The sequence below is a fragment of the Octopus bimaculoides genome, chromosome 5 (assembly GCF_001194135.2).
Source record: "Octopus bimaculoides isolate UCB-OBI-ISO-001 chromosome 5, ASM119413v2, whole genome shotgun sequence".
NCBI classification, from domain to species: Eukaryota; Metazoa; Mollusca; class Cephalopoda; order Octopoda; family Octopodidae; genus Octopus; species Octopus bimaculoides.
Genome location: NC_068985.1, coordinates 42,062,141 through 42,071,772, shown reverse-complemented (window position 1 = coordinate 42,071,772; position 9,632 = coordinate 42,062,141). Strand labels below are relative to the sequence as shown.

The 9,632-nt window shown below is 38.4% G+C and overlaps 1 long non-coding RNA gene across 2 annotated transcripts in view; it reads left to right on the top strand.

Moving 5' to 3' along the window:
• The first annotated feature begins 6,494 nt into the window (after nucleotides 1–6,494).
• Nucleotides 6,495–9,632, top strand: part of LOC106876065 (uncharacterized) — a 20,091-nt gene continuing 16,953 nt past the window's right edge. The window contains exon 1 of one of the 2 annotated variants that reach the window (XR_001410192.2): nucleotides 6,495–7,709. This is a non-coding gene — a long non-coding RNA (uncharacterized LOC106876065). Of the gene's footprint in view, nucleotides 7,710–7,833; nucleotides 8,406–9,632 lie in introns of those variants that run through there. The other variant, XR_001410193.2, reaches the window with a different exon arrangement.

Below are 9,632 nucleotides of genomic sequence, written 5' to 3'. Positions count from 1 at the left end.
TATGTTGATTCCCTGACGATGAATATATGTGGAATTCCAGCAGCTCTTACTTCTTTGGAGGAGAGCACACATATATTTTGAAACATGTGTAGGAATTAAAGGAACTTTTATTTATATGCGTTTTGCTCCATTTATTGTTATTATATATATATATATATATATATACGACGGGTATCTTTCAGTTTCCGTCTACCAAATCCACTTAGAAGGCGTTGGACGGCCCAAGGCTATAATAGAAGACACTTACCCAAGGTGCCATGCAGTGGGACTGAACTTACCACACAGCCACAAGAGTGGCTGTGTGGTAATATGTGTGTGTGTGTGTGTGTGTGAAATAAAAGCAGCTCAAGTGTAATAAATATTATTAGATACATATACATCGATGTCCATAACTCCCAAATGAGATTGAGGGTGAGTTATCTCGCCTGTCCATGACTATAAGGTGTTTTAACACCGGCGACATGTAAGTTTTATACTCCGTTACGCCATTGCAGCCACCGGAAAATGCACAAAGCATATACATTAGTATATGTATTTAATATTTATTACACTAGAGCTGCTTTTACTTCATATGTAAATTTTCTCTTGGGTATGCAATTTCCAGGTATACCAGCTCATGATTTTACAAGCCATGAGCATATAAATCGTGGACTCGTGAATCGTCTAAACTCAAGTGAGTGAGGATGAATTATCTCGCCTGTCCATGATTCTAAGGTGTTTTAACACCGGTGACATGAGAGTTTTAAACCTCCATTTTGAAAATACAGTCTCCAAAATGGAGGCGAACACCTTTCTCCATGTGATCAGCTTAAAAGATTGTTAAGACGCTAGGATATTTCCCTACTTCCTTTAACATGAAACCAACGGTAACCTTAATTTACAAATAAAGAAGATATATTTACTAATGCGGTGTTAAGCACTCATTTTCATCGTTCGACATTTACGAATATATATATCTATATATACAACCATTTCTTTATGTGTGCGCGTGTGTAAATGAGTAACAAAGATGTACTGGTGTCAATTCATTGCTGCCGTTTCAAGCAACTCCTTTAATTGATTAATGAAAATATTACATCGTTTGAAAGAAACTGTTCTCGTCAGATGACCGCATAGACTTCAAACATAAAGGATACAACCATTTCCTTAACATATTGATATCAATAATGGAACTCAAAATATTTACGTTGCTTCTTTTATCATATCTGTGTTATTTTGCCACAGATATGAGAAAAGAAGCAATGTAAATATTTTGAGTTCTATTATTGATGTCAATATGTTAAGGAAATAGTGTATCCTATATGTTTGAAGTCTATGCGGTCATCTGACTAGAACGGTTTCTTTCAAACGATGTAATATTTTCATTAATCAATTAAAGGAGCCGCTTGAAACGGCCGAAATGAATTGACACATGTACATCTTAGTTACTCATTTATATCTTATTCACCTTACTTGGAATCTGTACTTCGGAAATACTAAAGAAAGTACCTTTATAAAAAGTACATGTCTGAATTACCAAGAGCGGATATCTTCACTTAGCTGGGTTCCATTGTCTGCATACACGGTAGGAATATCAGGTACAAACATCCCTGCACGGAATCTTGATATTAAGCATTCAATTAATATTGTTTAGGTGTGCAGATTATACCAACCTAGTAAGGTGCTTCAATTTAAGTACCTAAAACAACGGAATCTTAATTTATGTGTGTGTGTATGTATGTAGATAGATAGATAGATAGATAGATAGATAGATAGATAGATAGATAGATAGATAGATAGTCACTACGCATTCTTTATTTTCTCTCCTTGTTTCTTTCTGTGGAAGAGCGTAGGCTCGAAACATTAAAGACTTTTTCACTTCCCGAGCGTTAAACTAATACATCTGTTTGTCGTCTACACCACCTGTTTTCGTCTTTTGTTTTTTTCTTGTGTGAATTCTCCCTCTATACACACACACACACACACACACACACACACACACACACACACATACACACACACACACATATATATAAAAATCCCGTTCTGTCTGTTTTTTGCGCGCTTATGACTAGAATATTGTCCATCCGATCGCGCTGAAATTTTAAACATGGATACATGAGAGAGCGTAATCTAAAAGGATTTTCAAAATTGTCAGTTTCAAAGTGAGAGTCGCTATTTTTGTAATCCTTATCTCCTGTCCATCAGATGATTAAAACTTCCATTTTTATTCGAAACTACTGTTACATATCCCGTTGTTCTTACCACTATGTCAGTGATAATCGAAATAGAATACTTAAAGCAACAGTCGTCAAATGCAAAAGCCAAAGAACTGTTGTTTAAATGGCTCACATGGAGATGTAAACGGAACCCTTCCCCCTTTAATTAATTTTTTTTTTTACGGAATCCCACATTTTAGACTATGGAAATTCCGATTCCGAAAAAAAAAATTTTTTTAATCGCAACTTCAAAATTTCAATTCTTCCTCCCCACACTCCTTTCTTCATTTTCACTTTTTCCGGATTTTGAAGTTGCGATTTTTGAAAATTTTTCTTCAGAATCGGAATCTCCATAGCCTAAAAAAATTTCTTTCGGCAATGAAGAAAAATAGAAGTAATCTCCCTTACACTAGTGGATTGTCAGCGCAAGGGTGGCAATCCTGCAGTAGAAATCGTGACATTATTCTGTCCACACACATGGTTTTCTGCTTCCTAATTTAGCAGAACTAGTTATTATTTACTTTTTTTTCTTTAACGGTATTGAATCGATGGTAAGATATTCGGTCTCCATCTGGTGGATCTTGTGTTCTGCACTGATGTCTGAGATGTGCGTAATGTTGATGTATTGTTGGACTGCTGATGGGTGGTCGGTGCCCGTTGAGGTGATGATACTGTGGAAGCACGGATTCTGTGTCCCGTCATCTGCTGTGGGTGTTGTAGTTCTTGTTGGTGTTGTCACTGATGCTGCAGATGTTGCGCATGTTATTCTCGATAGTTTTGGTGTTGAGCAGATGTGGGCCCTGTTTCGTCTCAGTGACCTACCAGATTCAGTTTATATGATATATGATCTTGTGCTGGGATCCATGTTTTGGTTATAGGATCTTGAGTATGCACATGTTGTCCTCCAAGCATCTCAGGTAAGTATTGTGCATGTTTGTTGTAATATTTCTGTCTTTGTTTTTGAGTGGCTACTAGCTTTGCCCTTGTCTTTTCCTGGTCAATAGGAGGTTGGATCTTTGTTGGCAGGGTGGTTTTGTATTTCCTGCCATTCAGTATTTCTGCTGGGGACTTCATGTTACCCCTCAGTGGTGTCGCTCGTAGAGACAGAAGTGCCAGGTGTAGGTCTTCCATAGTTTCCCGGCATTTGACTAGTGTTCTCTTGACTGTCTGCACCTGTCTTTCTATGAATCCATGACTTTTGGGATAGTGTGAAGATGAGGTTATAATGTTGAACCCATACTCATCGGCTAGCTTTTTGAATTCCTGAGATGTGAACTAGGTTCCATTGTCACATATGATCTGCTCTGGTATTCCTTGCTCTGCTAGAAGTCCTTGAGCCACTGTAGTTATTGTTTTGGCTCTCAGGTCTTTCATTTTTCTCACAAATGTGAATTTAGAGTAGTAGCAAACCATAATCAAGTACCATTCTTGGTTCTCTGTGAACAGATCTACTCCAATAGCTTGCCATGGCCTTCTTGGGATGTCACTGGGTATCATTTCCTCCTTTTGTTGTCTGTTTCTGTACCTTTGAGAGATGTGGCATGTAGAAACCATCTTTTCTATGTCTTTGTACATGCCTACCCAATATACAGCTGACTTAGCTCGGAGTTTGCATTTTTCTATTCCCAGATGCCCTTAGTGGATCTTGTCAAGAATCTCTTTTTGCATTGATTTGGGTATGATTATTCGGGATCCAGCCATCAGGATTCCATTCTCCACTGATATGTCAACATGGATGGCCCAATATTCACGAATGGGGGGCTGCTCTTGATGTCTCTTCTCTGGTCACCCTTGAATCACCATCTGAGTAAGGAGCTGGAGTTCTTCATTTCTTTGATTTGTTCCAGCTTTGTATTTGTCACATTTACAATGTGGTGGACCTTTACACTTAGTCCTTCCATCTCACTTTTATCATGTGATGATAGTCTAGAAAGAGCATCCACCAATATCAGGTCCTTTCCTGGCTTGTACCTGATATTGTAGTCATACTTTTGGAGCCTCAACAGTAAGATTTGCAGTCCGGCTGGTGCTATTGTGAGCTTTTTTCTGTCTATTTGTTCTAGAGGGCGATGGTCTGACTCAATATTGAAATGTCTGCCATACAGATATGTATGAAACTTTTCACAGCCATAGACTACTGCTAGGAGTTCCCTTTCTATATTTGCATACCTTGTCTCTGTGGGTGAGAGAGCTTTTGAGGCATATGCAATAGGTTTACCTTCTTGTATCATTGCTGTGCCAACTCCTCTCATAGAAGCATTGACTTGGAGTGTTACTGTTTTGTGTCTGTTATAGTACTGCAGAGTTGTCTCCTTGCTGATGAGTTTTTTGACTGTGTTGAAATCCTGTGTGTGTGAAGCACACTAATCAAACTCTATGTCATCTTTCATTTGCTCTCAGAGGTTTGCAGTGTGATCAGCCAGCTTGGGTATGAAGGCTCCCATGTAGTGGATGAGTCCCAGGAAGCTTCTGAGTTCCTTCTTATCTTTGGGTTCTTTGATGTCACTGATGGCTTTCACTTTAGCGGGGTCTGGTTTCACTCTCTGCAGAGTATATCATTCCAAAGAATTAGCACTCTTGCTTTGATCACACATTTGTCTGCATTGAGTTTGATACCTACTTGTTGGATTTTCTCCATAGCTTCATGTAAATTGTAGTTATGTGTGATCTCATCCTCGCCATACACTTAGATATCATCCGCTATTCCGATTGCTCCCTTACAGCCTTGGTAGATCTCATCTACTTGGCGCTGGAAGACATCTTGGCTCACCTTCAACCCAAATGGGAGTCAGTTGAATCTGTGTCTGCCAAATGGTGTGTTGAAGGTAGTGGGCATGGATGATTCTTTGTCTATCTTTACATTCCAGTACCCATTACCGGCAACCAGTTTGCTGAATATCTTAGATCCAGCTAATGATGGTGTGATTTCTTCGAGGGTTAGAATTGGATAGTAATCTCGTTTTAATGCCTTGTTCAGATTCCTGGGGGCAAGGCATATTCTTAAGGTACCACTGGGTTTTTCTTTAATTACAATTGAATTCACCCAGTCAGTTGGTCGTGTCACTTTGGTGATTATTTGTTTTTTTTTTTCATTCTGTCCAACTCCGCCTTCAGTTTTTCTCTTAATTCAAGCAGAACATGGTGAGGTGGGTGAACAATTAATTGGCTTGGTATTGGGGTCGACTGTTATATGGTATCGACATTTCTCAAAACATTCTGGGTACATGCTCATCAGTTCATCTTTATTTCTGATTGGTGGTTGGTCTTTGATAGGCATATCTCTGTCAATCCTGCTCGGAGCTGCCTTCACTTCACTGTTGATTGCCACAATACTGACCTTTTGACAGGTATTAAGTCCAAGAATTTCAGGTCCTTCTGTTCTTGAGACATAAAAAGAACATCTGATTTTTCTTCCTTTGTGTGTCTCTGTAATGGTTGTTTTGTCCAGTTGTGGAATCCTGGTACCTCCGTATGCAGTTAGGATTACATCACTTAGTGTGAGGATTCCTTCTTTGACTTTATCCTCTTGTGTCATGTGTTCTGGGAACATCTTTTTGTAGAGGTTGACAGGCAAGATATCACTCTGGACTCCAGTGTCAATCTTTAACTTTAGGTCAATGTTTATTCATTTCTTGCCTGACTTTTTTTTGATTTGTATTGTTGTGAAAGCCTCATTTTTTGTCTTCTCTTTCCGCTCCTCTTTGAAAATGGAGGCTTGTATTTGTGAGATTTTGTTAGTCTACACATTTTTTTCCAGTGGTTGGACTTTCCACATGCTTTGCAGTGTGTACCGAATGCAGAACATTTCCTCCGGTTATTGAACTCATGCACTGTACCGCAGTACTGGCATGTTCTCTGCTTGTGGGTATGTTTCATCCTATGTCTAGATACAATATCTACACTGCTGCCTATTGTGTTTGTTTGAAAGGTGAGGCCATTTGTTTTGTGGTGGCTTCAAATACTCTTGTCCTTGTACTTGAATCTGCATTTCTCGGCAACATTCTTTAGTCTGGACAGGAAGTTGTCAATCGTTTCTCGTGGGTCTTGTTTCAGGCCCTGGAATTCGTACCTATGAATTCTATGTTTTGATCTGGGCTCTAGGTGTCTTTCAAATTTCTCTAAAAGTGTGCAATCCGATTTTGACATGTCCCGCCCGTTCATAAAAGGATGTAGCTTACCTTTTCATCAGCAGTTGTACCTTTCAGGAAGCTTTTGAAAGCCAGCTGACTTTTCTGTTTGAATTTCCTGAACGCTTCCACGATATCATTGGCGTCCCAGTTCATGGTCAGATGTAGATTCATCTGTACGGCGATGGGGGCCGCAATTTCGGATCCTCGTGTGTCCGAAGACGGCCCTTTGAAACACAGGTACTACTCATGTTTGCCAGTTGAGTGGACTGGAGCAACGTGAAATAAAGTGTCTTGCTCAAGGATACAATACGCCGCCTGGAATTGAACTCACGACCTTACGATCGTGAGCCGAATGCCCTAACGACTAAGCCACGCGCCTTCACTTATTCATATATAAGTATACCGACGTATTCATATATACGTATACCTACGCATACATATAGATATGAACATATAACACATATGGACGTCAGCATTCCACGTCCATCCTCTACAAGGTGGAACTTTAACATACGGACCGTGAGCAGAATTCATGAAAATTTGCAACCTTTAAAAAACTGCCTTACTGAAATTCATTCAACATCAAATGCAGATCAAACCATTGCAGAAGCAACAGGAATTTTAAAATACCTGAATGATGATAGTTTTATGTTTTGGTTAGATTATGCTTCATGTTGAAATAATTGTTGAACTAAATGTAATCTCGAGAAATTAGTGTGTTTGAAGTCAGTGAATATATAACAGATTTTAGAAATAAGTAACTCGATGTACTGTGAGAATCCTTCAAAGGCACTCATGGCAGAAGCAAAGGAAGTGTGTGACTGCATATGTGTTGATATAATGGACAGATATTCATCCACTAAACACTTAATAGTTGTTAAATTGTTCAACAAGAAAAGCTTCACTAGTTTTAAGAATGGACTGCCTACAGAAGAGATAGTACTGACCAGTAAAGCATATCCCATGATTGACAAAGAAAGGCTTGAAACGGAACTGAAAATATTCTCATGTAGATCCTATATACGCATGAATATTGCAAAATAATTAAGCTGCTGGAATTTATCTTGGAAAATAATCTAGATGGTGTTCTTAGTGAAATTACGAAACAGATAAAATTGTCCTCTTGACAATTCCCATGACTACATCATAGGCAGGACTCTTCTTTTCAACACTGAAAAGAATAAAAACTTTTCTAAGGAGCACTATGAATCCTGAAAGACTAAATGCACTTGCAGTGCTTTCAAAGGAGAAACATTTCCTCGACAGTCATCCATTGATCAAGGAGAAAATTATTAACCTTTTCGCTAAAAGTAAAACAAGAAGAGTGGGTTTAATTTTTAAATGAATGGATCAACCTCGAACTGTAACAGCTTATTAATAAGTAAAAAATCATTTTTTCGTTTATGATTTTATCAAGTTTATGTATAGATTTTCTTTTTATATGTTTGTTTCGTTTTTAAAAATATTATAAAAATAGCTATGTTTTCTGAAACAGCATCCCCACTAATTTTAGCCACTGTTAAGAAAGTTATAAAGAAACAAAATTGTTAAGTGGAGGAACTTTTTAACTAAACTGTAAAATATAATCACAGCATCAGCGGTGGGCGGATCTTCCATGTATTGCACGTCAGTTATGGGAGGTTCTTCCAGCTCCATAGATAAACAGCTGCAACTGTTTACCTTATGGCATTCATATCTGGTTCCATAAAATCTGAGAAAATGATGAACAAAAGTAAACAGTAAGAAAATAGAGAAAGGAAAAAGAAAAAGGAGATCCGTAAATAAATAATCAAAAATAAAGACATGCACACTGCATATTGTTAGACATCGGAAGTTGGTATTCCATCTAAAAATTTAAAATACCCCCAGCCTCACCCACAAAACATGTACGGTGTTGTCGCGGATAAATGTAAGGTAGAGGCGCCGGAACAGTCAAGTTTTCTCTTGCATACTTCAAAGAGACGTGAAAATCCTGTTAGCTGTCCAGCAGCACACAATGCCACTCAAACTGCAGGTTTAAAAAAATATCAACGGATTAAAATATTGTTGCTCTGTATTTCGTTCGGCTATGGATTTAGTAAGTCCCATCTCTGTTGTTACAACATTAAGGACGTGATGAAGTGAGTCGCTAACGGTAACGCCCCATACACCAGCTGTCCCAGACTTTTTTTTTCTAGCACCACTGAGCAGAGGACCTCGCGCATAACAAAACAAATGCGTAATATGCAATTTAATTACTACACATATAATACATATATATTACAGATATAATTCAATTTTATTCCTACCACTTGAAGCTTATCGAATTTTCGCCAGATTATTTTTAAAATATCTTGTTCAGGTGTAGTTTTGTATGCTGATTTATTTTTTCAAGAGATTAATAATAAAGAAGTTACAAGCATATAAAGTTATGTAATTTTAACCAACCGAAAACCTCGATTGGCGATGTTGTCAAGGAGATCAGCGTACATAATGAAGTTGAAACCGCTATGTGGTCTCTCAGCCTACTAGAAATGACAGCCAAATCTTCCTTCGACAACACCATAACTTCTAAAAAAAAAAATACAAACTAGAGTAAAAAGGATGATACATTGTGTAACAGTTGGGAATATTGGTTTTCTTATTCATAATTAGAGCAACAGTACATTATAATATAGTCCCAGATTCACAGCGACACTAAATATGTTTATTATATGTAATGATAAAGACATTCTTTTATTCTTTTACTTGTTTCAGTCATTTGGCTGTGGCCATGCTGGAGCACCGACTTTGGTCGAACAAATCGACCCCTCGATTTATTCTTTGTAAGCATAGTACTTATTCTATAGTCTCTTTAGCCGAACCGCTAAGTTTCGGCGAGGTAAACACGCCAACATCGGTTGTCAAGGTGTGTTTACCTCCTCGTAACTTAGCCGTTCGGCGAAACAGACCGATGGAATAAGTACTAGGCTTACAAAGAGTAAGTCGTGGGGTGGATTTGTATACACACACACACACATACAATGGACTTTTTTAGTTTCCGTCTACCAAATCCACTCACAAAGCTTTGGTCGACCCGAGGCTATAGTAGAAGACGCTTGCCCAAAGTGCCACGCAGTAGGACTGAATCTGGAACCATGCTGTTGGAAAGCAAGCTTCTTACCACACAGCTACTCCTGTGCCTATCTGTATTTAATAACAAACGCGTATTCATTGCATCTCACGACAGAGCTTGTGATATTAAATAATATATCAACGTTGTAAACACAAGCACACGTCCTCTGGAATCGTGAGGCTTACACACTAGCGTAGGGGCGGTCCACCC